The 13570-nt window shown below is 35.4% G+C and overlaps 1 protein-coding gene across 3 annotated transcripts in view; it reads left to right on the top strand.

The window, feature by feature from the left end:
• Nkain2 (sodium/potassium transporting ATPase interacting 2) overlaps window positions 1-13570 on the top strand; it is a 979120-nt gene that overhangs the window by 933890 nt on the left and 31660 nt on the right. The window lies entirely within an intron of this gene.

Genomic DNA, 13570 nt, shown 5'->3' with positions numbered 1-13570 from the left:
TCTTGTGGATTAATTTCAAAACTATATGCCAGGCCAAAGATGCCAGACACAGATAAATAATATTTATTTGTATAGACTTCAAGAGCCAATGAAGTTATTCCATGGTTATCAAAGTGGAAGTGGATGCCTGGTGACTGGTGTGGGAATTAGGGGAATGGTGGCAAGAGGGGGTCAACAGGGAATTTTCTGAGATAAAAGAAATATTTGGGGGTAGGTACTCAAGCATGCTTAGGGTCCAATTAAAGAACTGATATATAAAAATGAATTTCAATAAAATGAATTAAGTTGTATGAGAATGGGGTCCTATGTGAGCACAGAGTGGGGAGTGCAAATCTATATACCTTTTGGCATTTAGGAGGTGCCTCCTTGATAAGTAGCTTGCAAATAGCCCATATTTCTTGGAGGGACTCACTGAGTGACAGGAAAACACCATATTAAAACTTGGATAGGAAAACACCATATTAAAAAATATGAATGTATTAAAGCAGTATGGCATGTTAATTGGGAAAACTGCTAGATTCAATATGGAATAGCAAAGGGGACCCACCAGTGTTGAGATTGAAAGGGTAGAATTGAGCCCAATTATGTGTGTCCTTGAGTACTTTGTCATCGGTTCTTTATATTACTAGCAAAGACAGCAATCTATAAGATTTTCAGGCTCTTCAAACCATACCTTCATATGACTACGGACCTGATGGAAGGCTCACTTTGCTCACCAGCAGTAAGCTGGATGTAATTTGTGGCTCACCAATATATTTCTAGCATAAGAAGCCCACTCTGGTGCACAGAAGCATGTATAAAAATTCAGAGGAGGGCTATAAAATCATAATGAGTCAGAACCACGGAAAGAGGTTTGAAATGGTAATTAAACGAGTGGGAGGATCACTCTAGTCCTCCTATATTCCCAGGTTTCCCACAAGTGGCATTAAACGCCTCTGTGGTTTGTCTGGTCACGGACCAAGTTGCATCTTACTGGTTTCTTTTGTAATTTTTATTATTATTATTTAAAAACATTGAGTGTAAACATTAATGGGATTCACTGTGATATTTCCATTTCCATTTACCCTTCTTCTACCTTCTTCCTCCTTCCCCTCTCTCCCTCCTCTCTCAGACCCCTTTCTCAATCACTAATATCCTAACAGTCCCTCTTCTACTTTCAGATCATCTTTTTTCTTCTGGGTTTCCACATATCAAAGAAAGCATGCAATATTGTTTCCAGGTATGGTCTATTTTGCTTAATATGATGACCTTCAGTTTTATCCATTTTCCTACAAATAACAGGGATTAAATTCCTCTTTATGACTGAACAATACTCTATTGTGTATATGTGCCATATTTTCTTTATCCATTGTCTGTTGATGGGCACATAGTCTGATTTCATATCTTAGCTATGGGAACAATGCTGCAATAAACATCTGTATTCAGGTTTCTCTTTGTATGCTGACTTCATTTCCTTCAGATATATATATATATATATATATATATATATATATATATATATATATATATATATATATATATACACACACACACAGCAGTGGCATTGGTGGATCATATGGTAGTTTCAATTTTATTTTTTTTGAGGAACCACCAGGATGGTTTCCCAGTGGAAACCTAGTGTTCTAATTTACATTCCCACCAACAGTTTTATAAAGGTGTCATTTTTCTACATTCTCATAAGCATTTGTTATTTTTTGGCTTTTTTGAAACAGCCATTCTAACGGGGGTGGGATGGAGTCTCATTGCTGTTTTCATTTACATTTCCCTGATGGCTAACGACAGTAAACATTTTTTCATATGCTTACTGGCCACTTGTATTTCTTCTTTTGAAAAGTGTCTATTCAGATCATTTACTCATATTTGCTGGACTGCTTTTTATTAATTTCTTGAGCTATTTATATATTTTGCATACTTATTCTGTTAGAAGAATAACTGGCAGATATTTTCTTCCATTCTGTAGATTGTATCTTAACCCTGCTGTTTTCTTGCTGTGTGGAAGCTTTTTAATTCTTTTGATCCATGTTGAGCCTATTTTAATATCAAGTGAGAGATAGGTGTCTACTTTTTTACCTTCTACATGTGGATATCCAGTTTTCCCAGAATCATTTGTTGAAGAGGCAATCCTTTCTCCAATGTATATTTGTGGCACCTTTTTTGAGAATCAGTTGATTGAGAATACATGAGCTTGTTTTTGGCTCTTCTATTCTGTTCCATTAGTCATTTACATATTTTTTTAATGCCAATACTCTGCTGTTTTTGATACTATGAGTCTGTAGTATGTTTTGAAATAAGAATCATGGTGTTTGCTCTTTTTGTTCAGGTTGTTTTGGGTATTCAGGTATTTTGTTTTTCCATATGAACTTTAAGATTGTTCTTTCTATTTCTGTGAAGAATGCCATAGGTACTTTTGTGAGGACTGCATTGAATCTATAGTTTGTTTTGGAAAATACAACCATTTTAACCATATTAATTCTCACGTTCCATGAACACAGACACTCTTCCCATCTTTTAGTGTTTTCTGCAATTTCTTTTCAGTGCTTTGTAATTTTCATTGCACAGGACTTTGTCATACTTGGTTGGGTTTGTTCTTTGATAGTTTATTCTTTTAGTGGCTATTATGAATGGGATTGCATTCCTGATTTTGCTCGGTCATTATTAGTGGATAGAAAAATTGTTGGGTTTGTATCCTACTACAAATTTTGCTGGTTTATAAACTCTGCTAATCCAAAGCTCAACACTCATTTCGAAATTCAAGTTTCCAAGATGGAAAAGTAGGAAAATGTAATTTTAGTGTTTTTAAAGACTCTAATGTGAATTCACTTTGATTTTTATAATCTTATATACCCTTCCCTTGAGTATACCATCAGTTTCACCTGTTGGATAAGTTAACAATACTGTGTAAGAGTGAAAAACATAGTGCTTTGCATCTGTAGACATGGGTTCAAGTCTTCTTATTATCTTGAGACAGTACATCATTTTTCTGTGCCTCAGATTTGTTATTCATAAATCATGAATAATGACAGGTGCTCTCTTTTTAGTTTTAGAATGAATTCATGAGCCAGTAGCTGTAAAGATATTATTAGTACATCCCAGAATACAGTGAGCATTTCAATAATGGAGCTTTTTTAAAAATTTTATTGATTTTATTTTTTTAAATGCGCAACAGTGGAATGCATTGCAATTCTTATTACACATATAGAGTACAATTTTTCATATCTTTGTATATAGAGTATGTTCACACCAATTCATGCCTTTATACATGTACTTTGGGTTTTTTGCATTACAATTCTTATTACAGATATATATATAGTAATTTTCATATCTCTGTTTGTATATAAAGTATGTTGACACCAAATTGTCTTCATACATGTACTTTGGATAATGATGTCCATCAATAGTAATAATTTTCCTATTGCTTTCTACCTCCCATCTGTAATCAGGATATGAATGATTGACTACATGATTGGCTGGTTTTGAAATTTAAGCATAAAAAACATGGTGGTACAACACTTTCCAAGCATGCTCAATATCCTGGTTCAATCACCAGCACCACTAACTAGATGAATAAATAAGTATAAAACACACAAATAAGTTGCAGATTTTTGTAGTTTATATTTTCCTAAATGATATTAGTCATGTCTTACGTCACCAGCAATTATTGAAATCCTTTTATTCTGAGGCATTTTGCCCAATTTCTTTCACCCTCATATTGGCAATAGTTTATGAAAAAGAAGATATTCTAAGATGTATATGACGGGAGAGGAAACTCAGATGAGAAAGGGACAATGAAGAAAACCAATCGTAGCCAAGCTCCAACTCCAAAATTATTCAGTCCACCTAGATTGTATTGCTACACATGGGCGATGTTGACAGGGTTTGTAAGTGGCCTTCTGATTCAGTATTGTGCCTCTTAAAATTTCTTTGGGAAAATAAAACTGGTCTTGAAATATATGTCTTCCCAAATTCACATCTTATTCCCTCTGGGAGTTCTTACTTCTGTTACCACCTTCACTCCCGTTCATCTTCCATAGCCACAAATTGCAGCAAGTGGTTTGCTTCAGAAGCAAGCTTCATTGAGTGCCACATAAAATACCTTTTCATAGCTCAAAAAGCTTATTCCCACAGATGTCATGGCAAAGGGACCAATTGCTCTAAGCTTGCTACTTAACTATATTTTCAAAACCCTAATAATATTGTAACATTTTAAAGCAACTTTTCTCCCTAACTGATTTCTCTGGTATTTCCTTTTTACTTCGTGTTTTGTTCAGTGAGAGCATTATTCCTATTGGCACCATTTTCATATAATTAATAATGTACATTTTTAACTGACAAATTATTTTTCATAAACCATAAACAATAAATACTGTCCTATAGAATTCCTGGACAAAATCAGTACATAACTCCTTTGAGTTATGATGTGCTGTCTCAAGATAATAAGAAGACTTGAACCCATGTCTACAGCTCCAAAGAACTGTTTTTCACTCTTAACACAGTATTGTTAACTTATCCAACAGGTGAAACTGATGGTTCACTCAAGGGAGGGGTTACATAAGATTATAAAAATCAATTTCATATATCATTTAACACCTCTTATGACACTCATTATCTTGCCAAATGAAGAAATGCCTTATGAAGATTCATTCAGGTGGGATAACAATGTTTTCTTACATTCCACCATAAAACCAATCAGCCTAGGCCAAGATACTGGGCTATGAGAGGTTGGAATAAGCTTCCAAGCCACAGGGACATCCTAGCTGACCATGCCCAAGAAACAACAGAGTCAGCAAGAATGTCTGAGGTCAGATGTGTAGTTTGCCTAATAAAACTTCTAATTTGCAAGCTCATTTTTTGACTTAGCTCCTGTTTTGTTTTGTGTTTTGAACAAACACTTAAATGGAAGTCAACTTCTAGTCTGGAAGATAACAACATAACAACAGTCCTATTCCAAGGATAGGTTTCTAGGGGTCTGTAGCCTCCTTGGTGTCCTTGGATCAAATTGGAAGGAACAACTTGTGCTTACAAACAGCCTTATAGCCACATATATGAATCTGTCTTATTCTAGGGATACTAGGTGGTTCCCAGAGGTGCTGGATCTTAGAGACCAAGTCAATGTCCTATTTACCATCACCCAAATACAAAATAAGCCACTGTATTTTATCACAGTTACTTTAACATGGACAAATGGAAGTATATTTAATTATCATGGAGGGATGCTCACTTTTTCCTTTTAAAAACATTAGTTTAACATTTTATTTGCATATAATATATCTGAACAGACTTGTGATTTCCAAATTTTTGTTAGTCAACAATGATAATTTACTCTTATTATTAAAATCTCTACGAGGAAGTGAACAGAGTGGTAATCTGGTTTTTAATCTTGTCCCCAAGAAGCAGTCAATCAAAAATTGGCACTGGAAAATTCACCACCCAGTGTTTGTTGAGAACACTCTGTGAGCCAGGAACTACACTCATAACAGCACATTCCCCTAGCTCCTTTCATAATATGGTCACAATTGTGTTCAGTGTCTCTTCAGTTGCAGTACCAGGATTGAGCACATTTCTGCCAGCTAAGACTGGCAAGTCTGGAAGAAAGTGAGGCAATTCACCTCCCATCTTCTACATAAAGTAATTATTTTTTTCAGGACTACATTGCTTGTATAGAATCCTTCATACTATTACAAAATTTTATCATCAGATCACTGTAGTTCTTCAGGAATTTTTAAATGTCATAAAGGACAGGACTTAAGGTGAGATACCTAAGCATTCCTGTGGAAACCACCTTCCCCTTTCTGTATAAATGCTCTTTTCAGAGCCTCTGTATTTAATCAAGTAGGGATCCAGTATATAGTCTCTGCACTATAGTCTCATGAAGTCATCTCGTTTAGTTTCTTGAAATATACCTGGTAATACATGTTGAAGTCCCAAGTGCATTATGTATTCTACTTTTTCCTTATGTCCAACTCTAGCATCTCTAAAAAAAATTTAAAAAAATTAAAAGAAAATTTGGATATATTTTAGTATCTTTCACTTATCCAAGGAACATACTTAATGCATTATTTCTGTAACTTGTATTATGCCGCAGTCTGGCTGGGCACACAATCACGAGCCACCACACAGCTTGTAGATTCAAACAGCAACTCTTTATTCCCGAACTCACACCAGCCGTCTACAAACACGTTCTGGGGAAATCCACGTTCTCTGCCCAAATCCACCTCCACTGGGCTTCTATCTCCCAAAAAATATACTGTCTGAATCCCGTGAGAACTCAAGGGGAACTCAGGCAGCAGGATACTCCCTATTCCCAGCAGGAATAATCTTAAACCTGGAACGCCCTAAACCCGATTATCCTAAACCGGGAACACCCTAATCCGCCCTGGTCCTTGAGCAAGGTCACCTACATGCAATGTCACTGCAACATGGGGTACGCTGGCAAGGAAATTGTCATACCTACTTGGCTAATGGCTCCCAGCAGTATTATAATACAAATGATCTACTCTCCTGATCCCTCCTGATTCCTTAGGAGGAATTTGGCCTAATACCCCAATTGTCATCACTAGAACAGCACACTCATGCCAATGAAATGTTCTGATCATTTTTAGCCTTATCTTATTAATGTTAACATACCAACCTGTGCTAATGTATTTTTGTAAATGTCTTACTTTTATCCAACTAATTTTGCTATAATTTTGTTATTAACTCTGAGAAAAAGAATAATGTTTCTTGTACCATTTGCTTCTAAAGGAGTTATGTACTGATTTTGTCCAGGAATTCTACAGGACAGTATTGATTGTTTTACATTTCATAGAAGATTTTGAAATTGTTTCTGCTTCAAATGATTCATCATAAGTAAATCAGGATTCCCCTTGCATATTACTGAAATAAAATAAAAACTTAGCTTTACTATTAAAATAATAGGTGTTGTGACTAGTTGATTTTTATGTTTCCCAATTATTTTCAATTAAGAGTTTTGATCAAGACTCCCTTTTGTCCCCTACCACTAAAACTGAAGGCATATTGTGGCAGAGCAATTTCTTTGACTACCTACCAATGGGCACATGTATAGAATATTTTAACTACTACTTGATAGTTTTTAAAATTAATCTGATATTTCATATCTGAAAGAAGTGATAGCCATGATGACATTTGAATTTTATTAGCCATCATTCACCTTTCCTGAATATTTTCTGCTCTGCCAACTGTACTAATATGTTAGATTCATTTGAAATTGAGTAACTTTTTGGTAAGTTTGAAGAAATCAAAACTCCAGAGATCAAGTTATAATGGGAGTGGTTGGTTAAGCCAGTGTTAGCATTTGGTTCAGTCCATTTCCCAATCTTAAGTAGATAATACAAGTTTGCATGTACGTCTAGTTGTATTTAATCTTTCAAAAGGTGTTGAATACAGTCATGCTTGGTGATGCAACACAATACCTTAAAGGCTGGTATTAAGATATGTTTCTTATCCTCTGAAAAGGTTTTCTGACCCAGTAGGCAGTGAACATTCACAATAGCCCTAAAGGCAATCTGCCATGAGTTATTGTAAGTTGATAGCTGCATCTGGATTATTTGTAGCAAAGAAAATTTGCAACATGCTCCTCAGTAGTCCAGCTAGTGGAATAGAATGGGATAAGAATCATTTGATGGACAACCAAGATGATATACAAGTCTCATAATAAAATATTTCATAAAAAAAGAATTTCATTAATAACACTGATATTATCACAATAAAATCCCCTTGCTGAAGCAATCTCAAATTATGTAAATGGAATAAGATGAAAAAGAGCAAGTAAAAATTATCTGCAACTTAAAAGTGTACTTTGTGAGTGCATAATATCCTTCTGTTCAAATTCCTTCTACAAAAAGCATGGGCTCAGAGCAGATGAATTATGAATTTAGAACAAAAATGGATTATTTAATTTAAATGAAACATAGAACTAATTTATTTAGAATATGAGATAAGTGTAGAAAAAGAAGTAGTGTTTGCCAGGTCCTCTCTTCAGCCTCACTCAAAAAAGAAAGTTGAATAATGATTCCATACTGTATCAACATCAAAATTATTATAGACCTCACACTGGTTTAAAGGTTCAAACTTAAAATAAGTCTTTGTACTTTAAAAAAAGTATATCTACTCTATTTAAATATATTTATAATTTAGAAATTATGTTACTGAAAATTTTAACAAAAATAATCATACCCTAAAATATAGTATTTTCTATTACATCTTTTTTATGTGAGATAATTGTATATCACGTGCAAATATATGAAATAATATAAGGTATCTTGTGTACCCTTTACCTGGTTTCCCCAAATAGTAACAAACTGCAAAACAAAATACTATCACTATTGGGATATTGATATTGATATGATTCAGTCAAGATACAGAACAGTTCTATCAGTGCAAGGATCCTGCATTTTGCCCTTTTATGGCCACACCCACTCCCTTCTAACTCTTATCTCTCCATAGTCCCTAGCAACCATTAATCATGTTCTCCATATCTATAATTTTCTAATATCAAGAATATCATATAATCGAAATTAAATGATATACAAAACTTTAAGATGGGCTTTTTCCAATTACTACAACTCTATGGAAACTCAAATTGTTACCTATATCAGCAGTCCCTTCCATATTATTGCTAAGTAGTTTTTTATGGTACAGATGTAGTACAGTTTTTTAAATTACTTACACATGGGTTGTGTCCAGTTCTGTCTATTGTTAATAAAGCTGTTATAAACATTAGTGTACCTATTTTATGTGCACATGCCTTCATTTCTCTCAGATGAATGCCCAGGACTGCAATTATTGGATCATGTGGTAGTTAAGTTTAGTTTCTTAAGAAACTTTCCGTTTTGCAGAATGGCTATACAAAAATGTTTCCATTTCTGCTTTCAAGAGTTTTACCCTTGGTTTTCCAAAGCTTGACTATAATGTATCTTGGTGTAAATTTCTTTAGGTTATTCCTGTTTGGAATCACTCAGTGTCTTGAATTCATGAGCTTGTGTCTTTTTCAAATAAGAAAGTGTTTAGACACTATTTCATAGAGCACCTTTTTTAAGCATCAGAATCTATTTTTTATTTTTTATTCTAATTTGTTATATATGACAGCAAAATTACAACTCTTATTACACATATAGAGCACAATTTTTCATATCTCTGGTTGTATGCAAAGTACATTCACACCATTCGTGTCTTCATACATGTACTTAGGGTAGTGATGTCCATCTCATTCCACCATCTTTTCTACCCTCATGGCCCCTCCCTTCCACTCCAACCACTTTGCCCTATCTAGAGTTTGTCTAATCCTCCCATGCTCCTCCTCAAAGCCCCACTATGAATCAGCCTACTTATATCAGAGAAAATATTTGGCATTTGGTTTTCTGGATTTGCCCATCTTCACTTAGCATTATATTCTCCAACTCCATCCATTTACCTGCAAATACCATCATTTTATTCTTCATAGAGCACTCTTTCAGAGCTATTCTCTTATTTCCTTTTGGAATTCAAGTTACAAATGGTAGATCTTCCATTACTATCTGCTGACTTCTAAGTTCACTATATGTTTTCTGTTGCCCAGGTTAGGTCATTTCTATTGTTTTATCTTCAGATTTGCAGATTCTTTCCTCTATCTCCCCCATTTATTAGTGGAATTTTTAAATTTTGATCATTATATTTTTTATATTTTTTTAGAGAGAGAAAGAGAGAGAGAATTTTTTAATATTTATTGTTTAGTTTTTGGCGGACCCAGCATCTTTATTTTATTTGTATGTGGGGCTGAGGATCGAACCCAGGGCCGCATACATGCCAGGCGAGCGCGCAGCCGCTTGAGCCACATCCCCAGCCCCCATTATATTTTTTTTTAATTCTAAATTTTCAGCTTTGTTCTTCCTTATACCTTCTATTTATTTGCTGAGACAGTTTTTTCATTCATTTCAAGTTTCTTTATAATTACTTGTTGAAGCATTTTTATGATAGCCAATTTAAAATATTTGTCTTATAATTCTAATATCTCTGTTACCACTGTGTTAGTTTCTATTGATTATATTTTCATTCAATTTGAGATTCTTTTAATTCTTATATTGATGGGTAATTTTTCATTGAGACATGGAAATTTGGGCAGAATGTTATGAGACTTTTGATCTTAATTAAACCGTCTGCTTTAGATGATTTCTCTGCTACTGCTTTGGCAGGAGAAGTAGAGATATTGACTCCTTCTTACAAGTATGGAGAGAAGTTGAGGCTCCTCAATTAGCCTCCATTGAGTCTCAAGGTGGGAAATTCTTTTCATTAAGGCTGAGAAACAATGATGTTCCTCATTTACACAAACCCCTCACTGATATCAACATGGCTGGATGGGATAAGAGTACTTGTTATTGCTTCCAGGTGGCTTTCACTGATGCTACAGGGAAAGAAGATTGGTCTCATTACAGCATTGGTCTCATTATGGACATTGGTGAAAGTTGTGACTCTACTAGGCTCCACTGACAAGGGACAAGAAGGATGCCTCATCACTCCTGGGTGAAGCTAGAAGTCTAGATCCCCTATGGGTTTTTGCTGACCCAGGGGTGTGGAGATGAGGAGGTGACTAAATTTGGAGTATCTATTCCTACTCAGTACTGTTCATAAATAACCAAGCAGTTCTGGGTGCAAGCAGGAAATTTGATTCAGTGGACAATGAGTGGAGATGGGAAGTTCATGCTGTAAATACACCTTCTCTCTGAGCAGGTCTAGGATCTGTATTTGTACTAGAACTGGGTTATAAAGGGATGAAAAGTACATACAAGCTGTCCTCAGAGCTTTTCACAGGAAGGAAAAGAGATTTCCAGTGACCAGGTGTTGCCTCTTTTCTTCCCTGATTTGGGCATGCCCAGATATGTCACAGCACTGGTGGGCATGTTTTATTTACCATTATAATGAGCTAAAGGTCATTTGGTAATATGACATCTGCACTAGATGGAGCCAGTCTGGACTCCCTTACCCTTCAGATATTGGGAATATGTGATAAATGGATTCGAGAGCTGGGAGCATGAGGTCGTCCACACACAGCCTCTAACTTATTACAGCAAGCAATACAGCTAGCAGGACAACAGACTACTGGTAATTTGGGGATTCAGGCTGGTGAAAAGGGGATCTTCCTGCTCCCTAACTGGAATGAAAGTCCAAGATTCCTGTGTGATTTCACAGAAACCACAAAAACCTGACCAAGAAGTATGTGTTAGTGCCCTACTCTTCCTTGTAGCTGAGCAAAGGGACCATAATTTTGCTTGGTTTTCCAGTGATACTGACTAAAGAAGAGGTAAAATATTTTTTGTTTGTTTTTGTTTTGTTTTGTTTTAATTTTCAGTCTTTCTAGGCTGCCTTTTTCCTGATATTTTGGATAGACAGAACAGGCTTTGGTTGAAACTTTTAAAAAAGCTCTGCCAAGGAATAATACAAGTGGAATATTTTGTTTTTCATTTATTGAATAATTATTTGTTTGCGTAGTATTATGCCACGTGTACCTTCCATAATTTTTCTAATTATGTTTTAAAATAAAAGCAAAATTAAAACCATTTCGCTTTAATTGTAGGAGTTCAGACCCCCAATGACCATACTATTACATTCTCTGAATAGTTACTATTCTCTGCCTTGTACCCATTGCTTTCTTAAATAGCCTTGCCTAAACAAATCTATATTTTCCAGCTCTTTCTGGAGCTCTTCTTAGACAATATCCTGTCCACCTCCCCTTTGCCCTCTCTGTTCCTTCTCAAAGACTTACTGTCTCTTGGGATCCATCTCAAAAGTACCAACTTACAATCTACTCTGTGAAAGGATTGCTGGTTCTTGAAGACAACAACACTCAAATTCATTAATTCATTAAAGATTGACTTAATATTACTCAAGGTACTAGACTGAGAGGGGCCAGGAAGGAGGAAGTGCAGGGACTAGCATCCTTTGTTGGCAGCAAGAGGAAATGAGTGAAGAAACAGGGGAGAGAAACCACCTTTTATTTGTCAACAAACTACCAACAACTCATTACTGGCACCAGTTCTGACTAGGAGTGGTGGGAAATGGGGAATGAAAAGACGCTGAGCATCACTTCAAGAAGAATTTGTATTCTGTGAAAAATATGCTTTTTCAGGGAGTGCTCATTGAAAATATTATGGAGGAAAATGGCATACTTAGATTTGCAATTCAATACACACTCAGAGCTCACTGATGATGGGCCTAATCTGCTTTCATAGGTTCAATTTCCAGTTTTCTAACATGAATTCCACAAACTTTCATTAGAAAGTTTCATCAGAAACTTTCATTCTTTCCTGAACAAAGCCCACAACTTTCCTGCTTGATGATCTTACTCTGGAAAAGCAAGTTCCAGTTTACCTCGACTGAAAAAAACACACATAACATTCTTCCAAGGGCAGTGACGGGATTAATGAACCGACTCCTGAACCCATCCAGTTTATCTTTTGTCACTTGGTAGACATACAATCTCTTCCTTTCCTCCTAATAACTTACCTAAGTCTGGAATTATGTGTGGCCCGGATTCAAGATGGCAAATTCCTTAAGACTAGGACTGAATCTAAAGAAGTGGCTCCAGTGGGGGACATTTTTGTCCATTAAGGGACATATGGTAATATGTGGAGATATTTTTTATCATCTCTGTCTTGATCATATGGTGTTATTGGCTATACATACTAAAACACAGCAGCCTCTTCAAAGAACTGCCCAACGCAAAGTGCCAATGGTGCCAAGGTTTAGAAATCTTAGTTTATTTCATCTTTGTCACTCAGCTAGAAATTAGCATTGCACATTACAGAAAGCATTCAAATTTGTTAGAAATGAAATTTCTTTGTATTGGTAGATTTTATAAGTTACTGTTGGGAAGTTGAAACTAAATTAGAAATGCACATGGTGTAGGAAAAAACATAAGATAGAAGAGTTTATGAATCTTGATTAACTTGGGGAACACAAATTTCCACTTCTATTTAGAGGTGACCAATTTAAAAGCTAAAGTTCTCTTAATCAGAAAGCTTTTGTAATGAAATGCAGTGGGACTTACTTTTATATCAAAGGAGCTCCCCTGGTAGTTAAAGAATGCAACTGAATACAATTAAAAGATCACTGATAAGCAGAGTGCAGTTCCTTAACTGTATTCAGGGAGAGAACACTTAATAATCTAGAGACTAGCGACACTTTAATGAGGAGTTTAAACTTATTGGCCCTGCATCTCAGAATTTATCAATACTTATTACCTAGATTTTCATTTCAAAGTAATGAGTAAGAATCAAAAGAAAAGTTTGTGATTAGGGAAAAATTACAAATAATCCAACAAGTACTTAAAACTGAAAAGAAGAAAGAACCTATTGATTAACTGGTAACACTAAGCCACATATAGTAAGAATTTAATGTGGAGAAAGGAGCAGAGTTACAGGTAGTACTCAAGGGATTCAACCAAATCCATAGCCTGTTTACCAAACCACAGCCAGATCCAAGAACCAATGACAAAGTACCCATGAGACTGTTCCACTGAATGTATTGGGCAGTGGTAGATAAAAGATTAAGAAATATTCGTGTAGTCTCTATGAAAATG

This window comes from Marmota monax, unplaced genomic scaffold (genome assembly GCF_021218885.2).
Source record: "Marmota monax isolate L192 unplaced genomic scaffold, Marmota_monax_Labrador192_F-V1.1 WCK01_AAM20220418_F8-fsc00198, whole genome shotgun sequence".
Taxonomy (NCBI): Eukaryota; Metazoa; Chordata; class Mammalia; order Rodentia; family Sciuridae; genus Marmota; species Marmota monax.
This window is presented reverse-complemented; position numbering and strand designations above follow the sequence as displayed.